The following is a 17966-nucleotide window of genomic DNA, read 5'->3' as shown; positions in this document are numbered from 1 at the left end:
GCTAGTTAATTTTGTAACAAGCTAGACCACCAGCAATTACGTTACCCAATACCTACTCCAACAATAACCGGCTAAAACCTTACTCCGATTAATCACGAGTTTCAATTAGTACGTTACGTACAGATTACTGCAATCTGTGTAACGATAGTAATCCATGCGAAGTACTATTGAGAAACACCTTCGTTCGAGGGGATTTGAATTCCATTCGCTAACCGAGAATCGTTTATAGATAAAGAAGCAAAAATACATGGAGAACAGAATGTTTCGATAATAAAGGGAGTCGAGGTTGGAAGAAAATTTGAGAGCCAAGTCTCTTGTGGCAACCAAGATTTGCCTACTTTCAAACTTCTGGCCATCTGTGATTTGCGACACAGTTGCTCGTATTATATAGGTTCACAGGATGGAAATTTAGTTCACCAACAATTTTTTAGTTCGACACGGGGAACGTGGACGTTCAGAGATGCTACAGAAGTTCGTAGAGTCCAACAACATCGTATCTCGTCGATGCAACGATCGAATTCGAGGGAACCCGTTGATACACGACCGTCGCGGCTCCATGAATCGCGATAAAAAATTTGTTACGAGCCTGTGCAACTCTCCTTTGCCACTTAGCTCTCTCGTTCGTGCCATTCGAATGTCAAAGATCGATAGTTCATCGACCTCGTACTCCTTTTCGAGAGATTTGGTTGAATTTCGGTGGGTTCGTGGATGCGAGTGTTTCCCTTGGTCTTGATTCATCCTGACCCTTTTCAACTTTCAAAAAGCACACCAATTTTTGTACTTCGTACACTTGATACCTGGGGCTCGAATCTCGGTCAGGTGAGGGAAATCAAAAATAAAAATTGTTAAGTTTGCCATCGGTTGAAAGGGACACCAGCTTTTGCGATCGTTTCATAGATCTCCAATTATGGTGAATTGATTTCACAGCAAACTGTGGTTAAAACGTTGAGCAAATACACATACAACGTGGAAAGCATTGACTATATGGAATCGTGGAAGTAGACTATTTCATAGAACATATGTGGGTACTTGTTACTCTTGATATCGTCAAATATTATTTGTTTATTTAACAATTATTAACGGGCGGGTACCCTTTACATTGTATGATGGTAGTATATAAACCTCCGGAGAGTACAAAGGAAATGAAACGAGTATTGTGTTCACAAACAGTTAAATGATTCGGATTATTACAGCTCTTTCAGAGTGCTAACAGGATTAGAGAAAAAGTCAATGCTGTTCTGTAGGGCATTGACAGAAATGCAAATTCTATTAACAGTATCATAGTGACCGAATCTGGAGAAGTGTGTAGGGTAGAACTGGTTGGAATATCTGATGCTGTGCGGAGGTAGATAAAATTTGATGTTCGCTAATAAAATAGAACAGTCAAGAAGATTTTTAATCTGTTCTTGAAAGTGAAAAGTCTGAAAGAGACAGTAGCAACTAGAAATTTAGTCCTTCAATTGTATTGAACTAATTTGAACCTGAAATATCATCAAAAAGTTAGGTAACTTTTATAGCGTAAGGGAAAGAGTGTATCCGGCAGTATATAGATACGATGATTTTGCTTCAAGATATAGATTCAAAGGACCACTAGGGTCAACTACGAGAAGGTATGGACACGTACGCGTTTCAAGGCATGCCAGAGTTAGAAACTCGATGGAAGTCGTGATTTCGGAGCATTGCAGTGGGAAACTGTGTTCTCTGTCTCTTACCGGCTTCCTTTCTCCCCTTTGGTCACCTTTATTTCTTTTTCTCGGAGCCCGCTTTACAGCTGCCAGGCACAAGCTAGGCACGTTCGAATCGTAAGGCTGGTTTCGTGTACGGGGGCGTTGGATATGTGAACGAGCAAATTGAAGAAACGGAAAGTATGGGCAATGGCCCAAATGATCACAGTGGTCGCAAACCGACTCGAAATCGTAAGGTACGAGAGGATAAGCCGAGTTGCTCGAGTTGAATACAGCTCAGAATCTGACCAAGACATGGTACGTTCACGAGTTTTCCAACTGAAAGCTAAGGACCCGCGTTAACTCGTCGTTATTTCTCGACTCTCGTATTTTCCGCGAAAATTGTTTTATTGTTGCGTAGATCTTGTGGCTTAGTACTTTGTGTTCGACTCTGATTTGGAAACTGTGTGTGTGTAAGATAGGGTCTTGGAAAGTAGGCTATCTCTAAAGAAAAGCAAGTAAACTCTTGACCTTTAGCTTGAACTTCCATGCCCTGGAAAAATCATTTTGTACACCAGTTATCGAGACAATATCTCTTATTCAATTGAATACAACGTTCCTTCTCTATATTTTTCACTTTGAATCTTTTTTCAAGTGCTTTCATATCATTATTTTCAATTCAATTATACTCTCGTCTTTTACGTTTTGAAAGTTTCTTTTGCCATAATAATAAACGGATTAAAAAATCCATTTCATTATATTACCTATTGTATTCTTATCGTTCTTCAGCATCGTTAAAATATAATAGCATGAAATCCTTCACCAGTAATGTGGGGTTAAAATCCATCCTACCGATGAAAGCATTTTTCAAAGTCCACCCCTCAAGCCGGAAGCATGACCACCCCTTGCCATCCCCTGTATTTCGTAGCAGAAAAATGGTCGACCGTGAACGAAGAGTGACGATATCCTGCGTACGACTAGCATGACCGATAAGCGGCGATTTTGCCTTCACTTATCGTCGTGTAAACCCGAAGGATGATAAGATAGCCAGGCTATACTGGTAAGAGAAAACCGGACGTGAGGTCGAGACCATAATCCCGATGAATTTAAACTGTTCTTGCGACCTTAGTTTCGAGGGCAAACCCGAAATTGCCAATTAGTTTGGTTATCCTGTCTTCGCATAACTCCGTGGCAACCGGCTTCTGGATAAATAATTGCCAATTCCCCATGGGATCGCTGGATGGTCAGGACACTGGTGGCAGGTCATTTTCTACCATTTACTTGGACCCGCGAGTGGATCGAGGCCTGGATGTTCGTTTTCGGGCGTCAACTCTCGAACAATAGGTTGGGTCAATAGTGTGAAAGGTGTATTGTGGTATTCAAATTATAGCAATACTCTAAAATGAAAAGAATTAAAATTAAATTTAAATTATTACTGACGTCGTACGAGGGTTAATGGAATACAGGTGTGTTCATGCAGGACTCGTACATCGTATTAGCGGATTTCGTTGTAAAATTTTGCAGTACTTTTGAAAGCGGCTTAAAAACGAACTTCAGGCCGTAATACGAGATGGTTATAGATGGATTAATGGAAAATGGACGGAATGGTTGAAAAGTTTCTAGTGACTACCTTTAAATAATGAATGATGTATTATTCTGCCGGTTTCATTATGGTAGGTTTATTCAGTAACTGAAAATGTTATTAACAAATATATTCTGTGATACTTAACTCTAAATTGAAAGGAAACCACAAATATTATACTGAAAAACGTTTTTATGTCAAAAAAATGTTTAACAGCAAATATTTTGCCTCGACATTTAGTCCATATGTTTATAAACGTGAATAAAGATAATCTAGAAAGGTGATTTTTATCGTATGAAAAAGTTTTGTTTCATTTTTTCATATATACGATACCTTGTATAATAACACCGATGCAATATGATACATGCTTGTTTTGAAAAAAGGGATTGCAAAACGCAGCGTGTCTACGTTTCTTTCGATCCGGTGTAGGTAATGTTGATGAAAAATGCTGTGTTCCGTAATAAAATCGGGAAGTAACATCATTACTTCGTAATTCGACAGCATTGTTTGAAACATCTCGTCTGAAAGACAACTAGCTAAGGTAAATCTTTCAGCGTAGTAAATGGGAAAAGTCTCTTTGAAGCAGCCAACAAAGGTAGCATTCTCTTGTACATACTTAAAAGTTTTTTTCACGTCGCCGTGCTGGAATGGAAACATCTGAAATTATTTGCAACATTATTTCACGAGGAATTTATATAAATCCGGCAAACAAGATGGAACTTTGTTTCATCGAGAATCAAACGAGGAAATCATTCTTGGAGAAACTATTTGTTTTTTCAAATGAACTGACGCGTGAAAAGATTTGAAAGTATTTTCTAATCGAATAATATCATTAATTCGATGGAATAATAATATTCATATTTGTGATATCAGCGTATCATTGGTGGTACTTTGATAATAGCATTCGCGTGTTGGAGCTAAAGTTTCGAGAAATATAATAACGGAGATGGCATAGCTCGCGGTACTGCACGACGTTTAAGCGGAATTCTCCGGAGGGTGGTTAAGTAGATTCACCGAGTAATTGCGTAAAAATTTGCGACCACTTACGTATTCTGTACACGAGTCAACGATACAACGTAACTGCATACTCGCGGTCTGTTCCGTTAACGTTATAAGCCGTTTTCACGTTGGAAACGAGCCATAGTGTTCGCTAATGGTTGCACCTATTCATTAGCAACCTCTACCGATTCACCTTGTCATTCATTTTTGTTTTCTCTTGTTCTGTTTCAGGGTAAGTCGTTGATCTACTTGGTCCACTTTCAAACACGACGATTTTTTGGATTACATCGGTTCAATTACAAGTAAGAAAACGCTTTTCAAACTTTACCTATCATTTCTTGAACCTATTATACTTTCCCTTTTTATTCGATTAAAAAACTATACGGTGAGGAAGATTTCGTGGCGGTAGAAACTTTTGAAATGACCTAATATGTCGGCTAGCGGGCAGCCGTGAAAACCTTTCCACCAAATACCGTGGCGGTCGACGTGCTAATTTCATTTCCGCAGCGTATTGATCATCGAACAGAAGCGAGTGCCGCAGGTACATCAGTTTCGGGGTTAGGTCGAGGCTCACCTTGAGCCCCTGTGGCTTAGCCGCGCTTGTACTAGCCGATTTCAATTTAGTTTTCGCAGTCTCGCGAGAATTCCCCGCCAATTGTACCGATTGAACAGCCCTGTTCCGGCTCGCTCGTACTTACCTGATCAAGGTACACCGACCTGGCCTCTCTCAGGCAAGGTCCATTTTCGACGTTGCCGCGTATATGTGGCTGCAAACGTTGCCAACCATTCTCTGTTCCGCACGATGAACGTATGAAACGAAACGCCTACGAAAGAAAATCTTACCGATCACTCGAAACTTGTCTCTGTACGGATCTGTATTGATTTTCCGAGAATTCTGGATCATTTGTTACGTAGCGTAACACAATGGAAACAGTTGTATTGGAGGAATTTTTCTATTTATTAGCATAATTTTATATTTTGAATTATCGGTGTAACCTAAATGATAAATCCGGATGAAATCTGTGTCTAGGAGGATAAGTATCCTTGAGTTTTGCTAACGTCACTCTCTCGAGTAAGCTGACTGCAATATTAGCGAAACGTCAGGCCATTTATTCTGTTAGATACGACGAACACGCGGAAACTCTGCTAATAATAAACTAATGAAATTAATTTTAACGTCGCTGGTCACCGGTGAAGCCGAGAGCACTCAAAGCGTTAGCGGAGATTGTACGGAATACCTAATGACGGTACAGAAATTCTTGAGATATGTGCGGTGTAATACTGTCGGATATATCTTTCGTTCTATCTTTTGATGAAAATATTTTAAAGATCGCAATTTTAATTCGTGGAATTATTAATTTTCAATCGTTTATGAAGATTGTTATATTTCTAACGAAACGCGGTGTCGTTCATTGTATCTGGAAAATTGAATGTCCACGGATATTTCTTAGTAGACGGTACGAAAGAGTCGAGCAATCTTTCCAAGGTGTCTACTAAGATTGTACCTGGTTAGGAACGCTCGTAACAGCATAGAAACGGTTCGGCAACCTCTCTTTCTCTTGGCCTCTCTTTGACTGGAAGACGGGCAGAAGCAGGCGGTTTGTATGAAACGCTCCGTTCCATTGTTCCCGAATGCTGCAGCTGGTTCCTATACTCACATATACAGGCCGTCTCAAAATAGGTGTTCAATCGAAGAACTGTAGATCCTTGATAGAAGAATTAATGATGAATTCAAAAATTACTATCGCGATAATTTCAATTATATTTTTTAAATTCCTTGCATTGTGAGCCTTAATTTGAACCGCGGTGGCTCGAAAGAAATGATCGTTTAAAAAGTATAAGCGAAGCAAAGTTAGAATAGTTTTTCTCAAATTATTTAAGTTTCCCCGGTGAAACTATACAATAACCTGGAAGAATTAAACTTACGGAGAAACTACATTTCCACTTAAAAATTCTAAAGCTCTTTATCAACCGCTTGGTAACGTGTAAAATTTCCAAGTGGAGAGAACAGCGAAATTGTATGAGCCACCGGTGAGAGAAGAAAAAAAAAACGAAAGTCGAGGAAAGCTATTTACCAGATCGTCGGATCTGCATTCGAAGATTTCGCGGAGCGAAACGACGAGAGGGAAACGCTTGCACGGCTCGAGAATGCTAGAGATGGCCTTATTTCGTTGATTCTCGGGCCACTGGTCACAATCTGGCGTAAATTCGAAAAATTCCCCTGGCTAGCTGCCTCATCGAACTCTCTATACCTTATAGTACGAGATAGCCAAAGATAATCAGCACTCAATTTTATTGGAAAACGAATCGCGCAGGCGGAGTCGAAAGAAGCATTGTCCCCTCGAAGCGATTTCAGTCTCGTTGTTCGACGCACGGCATTTTTAAACGGCACTTCCACGGAATTTAGGACCCGGTCGGATAGATTGAAAAATTATCTATCCTCCGTATCGTGACCGCTTCGACTAACTTCGATTAAATTAAAAAAGATAAACGAGCTCCTTGTTTAAATGCACAGTGTATGTACGTATGCATTTTGGCATTGTGCTCTTCGAGTTATTCACGTAAAAAAAAGAAAAATTGAATGAAGCATCGATTGGAAAAATACTTTTTTGACGATTCGTTTTGGTACCCACAAATTATTACCCCGGTATGAGTGAAATCACGAAGAGGACAAATTGATGCTCGATCTGTTCCCGCTGTCCGATCAATCAATTTCGAGCAATGAGTGGGCGAACGAATTCCACGTGTAAATATCATTGCAAATTGGAGATATTTAACTGTTATTTGCATACGCTGTTGTATCATTACTCCGAACGTTGAAAATAATTGATCGAAAGTATATGTAACTTTCGTTTCACGTGTACAAAACCTATTACCTTAAGATCGAACAATATTTGAAATGTAATTATCCTTTCAAATGAAAAAAGAGGAAAAAAGTGTCGTTATTACTGGTTATCAACAAAAGTTCCTGCAATATTTACCCTACTTTGGCGAAGAGTATAATTATATATTTTCTATTTATACGAAGTTCAATTAGTCTGGCTATTCTACGACTTTTTGCATTGATTTTCAGATGAATGAGAGAGGTACGCGGAGAATTTTTGAAATCTTACGATTCGTTGCATATTTCGTTCAATTATAACATTCGACTACGGTTTCATCATCGAAATGCTGTCCTACTTATTCACTGTTGTAAGTGAATATTTGTTCGTAACATTGACAATTTGATTAAAATAACACATATTGTGCTAATTTCTTTCGTGTCAATTGTTAACACATTAGACTTCCGGTAATTTTTACGTCAAAAGCATCGTTAATAATTTCATTTTATTGCTATAAGAATATTTCAAAAGTTATATGTTTTTTGCTTTTGAAAGGTTCATTATGATTCATTATATTTTGTAAACAAGCTCACGGGCTGGAAGTTTTGTTAGAACCTGCCTTCGTTCGTTAATTGTTCCATGTAAGTGAAATTGCACTGGCTCGTTAACAAATTCTCTACTTCGTCAAACGTTTCGCTAGAAATTCTAGCTCGTCGAATGAAAAGCGTGGATCGCAACGTTGAATCAAAGTTCACGACCTTATGGTGGAACGCAGAGCATCGCGACGGCCCGTTATATTTCTTCGTCAGACGCGAATGAATTTATGTTTCCGCCTCCCAGAACGTAAGGAAACATTCGCGATTGTTATAGCTGGCGGACTTTCTTCTCGCGGATCTCGCATCCCCTCGCTGGCCTAGTGCATTTCACGTACGTACGTATGAGTAAACGACCCAAATGCTTTTCCATGGGAAAAGGGTCCCGCCAAGTGGTTTATCGGCTTTAGTCTCTCCGCTCCGGATCCTTTACCGGCGGTTAACTCGCTTCTCGTGAGGGACGATTGCTTTTTCCAACTTATGGTCCCGCTATGCAGCGCGCAGAACGAAACGGAACGAACCAGCTATTTCAAGCTGGATTATGATGCAAAAAGTGGAAAAAGGAAGAGAAGAAAACGGCAGGTAAAATACGTTGTGTACAGAAAGTAGGGGAAAACAGGGGAGGTGAGGATGGTGGTGATTAAAATTGCAAGAATTCGTAGAATTTTGTCCAGAAAGTTACAATTTTCATTCTTTTTTTCGCTGTTTAATTATTGGGTTAGAAATTGTTTGAGTAATTAAAAACAGTATTTAAAAATTTATCCCTTATCAACCCTTGCAAAGTACAAAATGTTACTACGACTATAATCAACTGAACGTTATTAAACGTTAATTACACCATCAGTTAAAAGGGGGCAGCGTACAAATCTCAGATGTAGAAAATAGATAAAACTCAATCTTGGAAGTTCCATTCAGAGAATGGGTTTTCATCGGGGAAATGAAAACGACTTCACCGCTGACAAGAGGAGCAATTTAATTTCATTGTCTTTAAAAGGGTGCGAGGTGCACGTCGTTTCCCTTGCATCGGCGGAAACACGAAAAAAAAGGCGCATCCGTGGGAAACCGAACCGAATCAGCTCAAATGTCCCGACAAAGGATTGTCAAAAAGGGATGGTAGCTCCTAACGTTTTCAATTTTCCTCGGGCTGATGTACAATTTCCTCTGTAAAATGCTCCAACCAGCGAGTTCGCGCTTTGCGTTTGCCTCGATGAATCACGAACGAACGCGCTTTTCCAACGAAACTCTACAACCCGGCTACAAACACTCTTTTTTCTCCAGAATTCTCTCGACCTGAAAATATTATCGTCAGCGATATTTTCGTCGGTAAATAACAAAGTAATGCCACGTAGCGCTTTAGCGACCATTATCTACCTTATCCATCATTCTTTCCTGGCGATCGTGAAAAAATGATCGATCGATGCTTTAACGCGTCCATCCTACCTCCTGTTTCGTAGAAATTCTTCGCTAAGGGTTGTGAACGACTATTAATATTTAGGAGGGATCGCTAACGACTAGTAACTATAGCAAGATATTAGATACTATTACGAAAGGGTTACGCAAAGTTTCTTTCTCACGGCGTCAAAATCATCCCCATAAAGTGTGGCGATCCACAGTATCGGGAACGCAAATGTCGGATGCGTGACACGTTCGCAATTTCGCTGGTGGCCGCGTAGGCTACTTATATCTGTGGCTAGTGAGCGAGCCGCATCAAATCGGATCTTCCGCCATCACGCGTCGGAAGGTATTTCGAATGATTTATTCGACAGACGGGGCCTGCCCGATCCGTAACGACCTACGCTAGTCTAGCATTATGCGAGGGCGTATATGACTCCGAAGTTTCACGAGGATTCCAATATTTACTGCCTCGCGTGCACGATGGCCTTCTTTGTGCCGAGTTTACGTAGCAGCTGTTGCGTCGTCGTTCGCCACTCTCCAATCCTCCAGCTTTTTTACTTGTCGCGAAAAAATCTGGAACAGTGTTTTGCGACATTGATTTCTTTCCACTATAGACCGTCGAATCGAGTTCCCTTCATATTTTCTACGAAAAAATATAGATTTTCTAATCAGTGCTATGTATGTAAATTCCAAGGATTTCGCGATTGTTTAGGAAAAATACAATGTCAGAATTTTTGTGAAGGAATTAATCGAAAACTGTCGTTTCGGACGAGTCGCGTGATCATTTTGCTCGTTCATTGTGCTCGGTCACATCCGCGCAGAACGAAAAATGGAGGACGTACTCGTGCGGTGACACGGGCAGATCCAGCTCCAGTAATTACCGCTGCTTGCACCACGATGAGACGTCATGTGCCGGTTATTTCCACGTAAATTCACTGTCGCTAGATTTTTGTCCGCGAACGATACACTTTTTTTCCTGTATCCTCGTCGGGTCCGGTGGAATCCGGAGCAACGTTTTTTGTTACACGAATGAGGAACAATGACGAACGAAGAGGTTCGATTACGAATCACGCGGAATGACTAGTTATCCTGGAATTTATGTGCCCTTTTTTCGAGATCAAAGCGATTCGACGGAAGCGTGACCTGATTGTCACGCTTTAAGTGCTTTAACGAGCACTTCTCGATTCTGTGCTTTGCTGAATCTTTAGTCATGCGGAATAAGAGCGGATTTAGCGGTTGAACGTGATTGAATCTTCCTGGTTATAATTATAGAGAATTTCTTGATTTTTTAAATTAGATCTTTCAGTAAACAGTAACAATTAGACTTTCAGTGCATTTTGTTACACGTATGACGTGTTAATGAACCGCGTTTCCGCGGATAATGATCGGACCGTAAATACCTCGATCGTTCTACTTAACGGATAAAATGGAAGCATTTCACGCTGGTCGATCAGGCGTTCTTCAGGTCGTTTTCCCGCTCGACAGTTCTCCGCTCATCGAGAGCTTTTTTTCCCCCGTTGTCACGTAACGCGGTAAAAATGTGAAACGGTCGGCAACTTCATTGCACATAAGTGGCGACGGTCTTTTACAGTGCTCCCCGAGAAGTTGGAATATCTTGGTGGAGAATGGGCCATTTCTGATGAGAATTACAGCCCCACGCTCTCACAGTCACGACCATTCGCTTAGCCACTCTCCCGAGAAAGTCATTGTTCTAAACGCGAATTTTCGTCCAATTAATCGTCGCTTTTCTCTACCCACTTCGCACGAACGTCCCATTCATTCAAATTACATCGAGACGGAATCGAAACCCATTTAACACCCAACCAGCTGCTTCGTTCGAATGAAACTGACCCCAAGCGAATTCAACTTCTACGCGTCCTGCTTTTACGGCTCTGCTTTTTTAACGAAAGAGAGAGGGAAAAGAGGATTTTAAAGTAAACGAATATATTCTGGTCGCCAATGATAGACCGTCAATGATTTGAATGAATGATTGAATTTATTCATATTTTTATTTAAATTCCAGCAACTGTGTCATCCTACTTTGGGAACACCGAGGTATACGTAGGGGAATTGTAAAAATAGCAGACAAAAGGGAAATAATTAGTGAGAAATAGGTCATATCAATATTACAGGATGTTGCATTAAGGCTTCATAAACTGTTCTCAGAAGGGAAACGCTTCGATTATCTTTTAGGCATTAAATGGAGAGCCTGTTACAAAAGAGATACAAATTCATGGTTACTCGCTCTGCTGAACTCAATCTGCTCTCTAATGCCCCCCTTTCAAAACTCTGTCCCCCAGAGTTTTGTTCTAAAGCCTCACCTTAACTCTCCGTTCATCCTTAAGAACTTTTCACCCTTAGATACACACAAACACCCTCGAGATCTTCAGCTACGAATGTTGATGCTCCCATGAATTCCTCGAATCTTTGCACTCCAAACATTGCCCTCTATTACCTGTCCAAATTCACTTTAAGTTTAGGAGTTATCCGTTATTATTCTACTTAATCGTTATTTTGATTTTTGTGTCGACATGATTTAAAAAATATTTCATTTATTAAACACTGCAATTTCGAATTTAGCAGATAGATAGATTTTATTGATATTCTTCGCATAATTATTCGCACAAAGGAACCCAATTTAGGAAAGTGGAAACAGCCTTTATAATTAGATCATAATTTACCGATGCTCTATCGGCCAATAGTTGGCTAATGACTCAAAGTTCGCGAAATTCGGCTGAGATCGTTTAGATTACTAACTTTCCGTTCGGTAGAGTAGAACAAGGTAAGAGGTCGATGTTCGTTCAGTTTCAATATATCAAACGCCCTCGAACCCCTTAACGGTCCTTGTATTCCCAACTGAGACATATTTCGGTGCCTCCGTATTGTTCGCTCGAATTACTCGCGTAATTTAATTACACGGCGTTACGGGGGAGTCAAGCTTGAAGGGTTTTTATCCGTATCGACGAGCACCAAGATAAGGCTGCTCAGAATTTTAAACGCTATATTTAACGAGCACTCGAGTACATTTAGGAAGAATAAAACCGGCTGATGTTACGCGCTCGCCTCGATCTAACAGTGTACATAAAACGGCGCAGCCAGCCTTATCGTCCAAAAAATCTTCGCCGTTTTTCACGATAAAATGAAACGTCCAGTGAAAATTGTCTGTCTGCGCTAAAGCGGTGATTGTGCCGTGAAAATGTTCTGACACAAGATTACTTGAGAATCATATTATGCCGCCTCGGTAAATCTCTATGAACTGCTGCAACATTGAGGTAACACATACGAAATTTTCTTTATCACTTCTCAACGCAATGCCATTCTTGTGACGTTTATGAATTTCAGTAAATATACCATTGTGCGATTTTACAACAAATTAATTGTAGATATTAAAATAAAAGATTTATGGCATGTACCTATTAGATAGACGATTGTAATGAAAATTGTAATTGGTTATTTTTTAAGGGCTGGTAAAACGGTTTCTCCATTATCAGAGACGATCCATGAATAGATAGTTCCGTGAGAGAAATTACATCGCACGAGCTTCCGGTTTATCGCTTAGCCATTACAAACGGCATCATGTTCGAACTATAAATCATGAGCGGCTGTATTAGTGAACGGCCACTATTTTTCACGTATATCTTCCGTTAACCCCTATATCCTGGTACGTTCTCCGTGCACGTTGTCGAATCTGTAACATGTGCAAACCAGATCGAAGCACATTTTCTCTTTGCTTTTCTATTTTTCTTTCGTTTTCCTTTCGATTTTCTTTGTTTATTGTACACGTATATGTTTGCAGCTCGAAACCGAGTTAACATGTATTGTTTGTACATGGCACGGTTCGCGAATTACGTAAACAGAGTCGCTCACGCGTGTTAGGACGGCTAAAGGGGGGCTTAACTTTTTAACTGTTTCATATTGTTGCGGCTCTGAGTTTTTTCAAGCGAGCCTCGACGTGGTTGAAATGTTCGAAGAGCGAGAGAGAGAGAGAGCTTGAATTCTTGAAATGCGTGCGTGCTTCGCGTGTGTGTTTGCACGCGCAAGTGTTCTTAAGGGCTGCCACTGCTTTGCGAGCATGGAATTCTGGAGTGTACGCGGGTGATGGTTAGAATTTTAAGAGAGAATTTTTACGACAAACCGTACAAGAACAATGTTATCCTTTTATTTTCACAGTTGAGCAAAACAAGACTCGAAATATGAAGTGTGCTTAACGGATACTATTAGAAATAGAATGTTCCTTTCTTTTTTTGTCTCGAAAGTTTTACAACCAATTTACCATTAACGTACAAAAACGAAAGACTTTCGTGTCGGTTGATCTTTTTGATCTGCTGCCATTTACTGGAACGTTCCGGCTGCAAAATGGCCCGGTAATAATCATTATTTCGACGAAATGGAACACGTTTCTCATTTCTGTCCACGCGAAGCTGCATTCACCGCGGGCCATGGTGTTTACCCTGTGTCGATGGGTTCGATGCACGGGCAATCGGGCATTTGCAGTTGCTTTTTGTGCAGGCCGCGAACCGCGACGCAGTCGATGAGGAAAAGAGAGAAAGGGAAAGGAGAAAAACGATCACCGGACGCGCTTTGAAATTTTTAACGAATCGTCTAGTAACGGCCACGCGACTGCTCCAACGGTATAATAGCTCGGTAATTATAATTGCTAATCGGGCACCACGATCGTTATTTGCCGTTGGGAATTGAATTTGAGCGGGCTCGTCGCGTGTAGGTGTGCAGCTTGTTCATTGCACCAGGCTGGCTAATCAAAGAGGCGGTATTTTGATTGATCATATGCATAATGAAATTTATTTCTGTAACATTATATGAAAAATTTCAGAATTAAACTGTAATTCTAAACCGGTGGAAAATAGAAAAATCTCGTAAAAGACACTAAATGTTCTGAAGTTACTTTTTGTAAAATAAAATGATATTTAAGGACAAAGAAAAAGAAAAAACGAGCGATTTCTCGTTGCTCTCGGCTGTTGCATATTCAGGTCTGGCTTCGGGTCGCTGATTCTTAAAACTTAAAATTCGACGGACCCTTCGCTGGGAAAGCTTCTGGAGAGTTAACGGTGGAATACGTGTGATTGATGTTCCGCCGGTTAAAATGGCTTTTAATAATTCCGCAAAACGAACAAATTATGATAGAATGTAGAAAATAAGATTGATTGAAGCTTGAAAAACAGGTAATATCCTTGTTAAATTAGTATGAAATGATCCTGAAAAAGGAGCTTACGCTTCTGTATTTTCTAAAATATTATTATAAAAAAATAACGATTAAATGGCAAAGGGTTAATGATAAACGGCAAACTTTAAAACGCGTCCATTCCGAACTAAAGCAGATGAAAAGTTTCGTTTCGGTACCAAAGTACAAATTATTCGAAAGGTCATGATCTGTCAGTTTAAACGTGAAGTTGCATCTTCCGGTTGTGTGGTCAAATTAAAAATTTATCTCGTGTTTTGTAGAAACTTCGAAACGCATAACGCCACCAGTACCTGTACTCGACGCAAAGTTTGAACTGTCTGTTTATTTTCTCCTTTCGTTCCAACATTCTTCGGGAATGTAAACCGCGTCTTCTTTGCGAGACGTTCCTCGAAAGTTACATGTCGAGGAGGTGGCGAATGGAGCGATGCATCGGTGCACGAAATGTTTACCTTTGACCAGTATTCCCTACCGCGGGTTACCTTCTGGTTTTGCCACGGAAGGTGTAGTCGTCGAGGTGAAGAGAAACTGGAACCCCAAAGGTTGTAAATTTCCCGTGCACGTGCCGTCTCGTATATAAATTCTGGATACATCAATCGCTACCGAGGACGAAAGATTAAGAGCTCGTAACTTTATGCACTCCCAGGCTGGGAATCCAAAGGTATTTAACTGTAAATCAAGTTTTACAAGTTTGCTTCTTTATTCAGATATACGAGGTATACCACAATAGGTGGACCACGATATAGCGAGAAAAGTAGAAAATTGAAATTGAAATGATGGTACTATAATTTACAAGTACCTTCGCCCTAATGATTTTCACAGTAGATGAACCTTTACAAATTTATTCGCTCGTTTGATCGTTTGAAATGCAGAAGGTATCGATAGGAAAAATGTGTACACACTTTGACTTTCCTTTTTATTCAAATTCAGTAATTCTATAATACACGAGTGCTTTTAATTTAAATATTTTAACTGTTAATCAACCCTTACAAATTTATTCGCTCGTTTGATCCTTCGATCGCCTGTGATCCTATAATTTGCAGGGACCTTTGCTTTCTTTGAAAACGATCATCTCGCGTTGCATTATTTTGGAATAGTTTGCACTCTACTCGATATTTGACTTGGTACCTGCTGAAGGAGTAATTCGAAGAAGGGATTAATTGTTACGCGTTCTCTGTGCCTACTTACGAGTCTGTTTAATTGCTTTGCTATCCTGCGATGCAAAGTTCGAGCACAGAGGATTGAATTGTTTTCAACAAGAAATTAAATTCTACACAGATTACATTATAATTCAACTTTGACAATCGTTGACGATTTAACTAGGAAATTAGCGATGAACCAAAGGGTAGGTAAAACTTGATGAAATTTGGAAGTCAAATAGATTTGATAAATTTGTAAAGGGATTAAGTACAAACGACAGAAATTCTGTATAGCGAAGCGAGACATTATTACCTAGTTATTTTTAACTTTTAACTGTAATGGGAAAGTTGGTAGGACACAATAGATGAGCTCTTCATGGTGAAAAAGGTCCATCGTGCCCTCGGACGATTACTTTCTGTTAACGGTGACGAGGAGAAAGTTTTATTGTTATCACGATGTTAGCCAGCCAACAAGTTTCATCGAGGTTGCAAATATTTTGCGGTACGTTTGCTGGCCAATGGAATTTCGTTGTAGAAGAGTAAATACAGATCGGCTTGACATAAATGTAATGGGGGCTCATGCACGGTTCCTTTGAAGTAGAAAGCTCTTGGAGCAAATTGCGTCGGTCATTGCCTACGTCAAAAGTTCGCCAGCATGTCCACACCGGGGTGGCGAGAGAGAGCAGGAGAGTGGAAATGTGTGCTAGCACGTTGCTAGCAAGTGGAAACAGCAAGTGTGGTCGCGGCATTGCGAAACATTCGAGTGGAAACTGAACTTGATTCGATCGTGAAACGCGAAACAATGGCCCGCATGCTCAACAGTTGCGGTGGCTTGGGATCGAAGGTACGTCCTGTCGATACCAAATTACCACATTTTCCAACGAGTTCGCGAACGACGTAATCCCAATTTACGACGCTCCGATCGTAGAAAGCTCGGAAGGGTCATCTCACGATTTAAGAGGCCATAATCGACCCTGCTGGCTGGAATTCATTGGCAAAGAGGGAATAAACGTCATAGCCAATTAGCGATCGCTGACCTCCTTGTCTTTCTTCGCTATCGATCGTTCGACCTTTCATTGTATTGCTTTGTTATCGATGGACATTCTATATTTTCTTTCTCCTTGTAATCAAACGGCTCAGTCGGCGGAGAATTTTGAATCGTATCGATGCGTAATCCTGATGAAAGTTTCTTGGAATCTAAGAAATCTTGAAAGGTTATTATTTCTTGAAAAGAAACGGTATTATATCCTGTCTGAATGAATGAAATTAAAACTACCAGATCTAGATAAAAAAAAGATTAAATTGTAAATTATGAATGAATATCTCGAGACAGAATGATCGCAATACGGCGATGGTGACGTAGGCACGTCGGGTACAATTTCGTGAACTTAAAAATTTGAAAAGATGGAAACGCATGAGGAAAACTCATACGAACACGGCGTGGTACACCAGTAGGGATGCTAATAATTGACTTTCAAGTAACTGTTTGTCGTTGGAAGTCGATGCTTAGTTATTCTATCAAGCCTGCGGGCCTCAACTACCGCGAAACCACGCCATAGCTTACGTTCGGCACACGTCGAAGCCAGAACCGACAAACTGGACAGGAAATTCTACCGTGCGCTCTGTTCACTACTACCACTCAATTATTCCTTCGGTATTATCGGATTATCGATGCGATAGTTGACAGAGATACTCGCCAAAAGCATCAACCACTCCCTCTATTTCGTCCTGAACAATCTACCAATTCACGTTGAATCTACTTTGATCCATTCAGCCGATATGAACCTACAGACCTTGCTAATTATAAATTATACGCATCTATCAGATATCATCTTCTGCATTAAGACATTAATTCCTAGAATTTACCGCGTTAAAATTAAAATTTGAATAATCAATCCAAACCGTATATTATCCCTTTGAGTGATATTTCACCAATGGTATAATTAGATTCGTCAAAGTTTGTGTGACTTATTCACACGCTAATTAATCCGGAGTCTAAAAGGTGAAATATGACACTGTGGCACTTTTAAAAATACCTGAAATAGTCAAATTTTTTTTCAACGCATCAAGCGAAAAGTAGTTCTCCATTTCCAGTGTTCTTCAATTTTGCTTCTCCCTCATAATGCCTCGATATTACAGGACGTTCGATAGCGGTGTCCGTTGATTCGAGAAACGCAAACACCGCGATTGTATGAAGACATTCGATCGGTAACGTGTGTTTAACGCTCGGCATTGAACCCTAGCCCCGACCGTAGTTAGCGCTTGGTTGCCCTTCCTGTGTCTGGCCTCTTTCAATCTGGCCGATGAGCCCAATTGAATCGACATTTTCAGCGTAATCCAACTTTATTGAGGATCAGCGACAAAGCAAAGCTGGCTCGTATGCTCGCCTTAATCCCCACGGGCGTCAATGGCGTGAAAACTTCAACAGTTGGAGCTCGCTAGCTGCGACGGCTAGGGGCCACTCGATCTACGAGGGGCTCGCGGCCATTCAGTAGTCGCTTTTAACGTTGAAAGCGCGGCCCAAAGAAGAAAAGCGACCACCCCCTACCATTCGCAACCATCCACTGTCACCCCT

General features: G+C 40.5%; 1 protein-coding gene across 1 annotated transcript in view; it reads left to right on the top strand.

The window, feature by feature from the left end:
- Positions 1–4486: 4486 nt before the first annotated feature.
- The window catches only part of LOC114872988 (leucine-rich repeat-containing protein 24), a 218701-nt gene continuing 205221 nt past the window's right edge, over positions 4487–17966 (top strand). The window contains exon 1 of the mRNA XM_029180839.2: positions 4487–4547. The gene's annotated coding sequence lies outside the window, so the exon portion shown is untranslated. The remainder of the gene's footprint in view (positions 4548–17966) is intronic.

The sequence above is a fragment of the Osmia bicornis genome, chromosome 4 (genome assembly GCF_907164935.1).
Source record: "Osmia bicornis bicornis chromosome 4, iOsmBic2.1, whole genome shotgun sequence".
Lineage (NCBI taxonomy): Eukaryota > Metazoa > Arthropoda > Insecta > Hymenoptera > Megachilidae > Osmia > Osmia bicornis.
The sequence above is the reverse complement of the archived record's forward strand: the minus strand, read 5'-3'. Positions and strand labels throughout refer to the sequence as shown.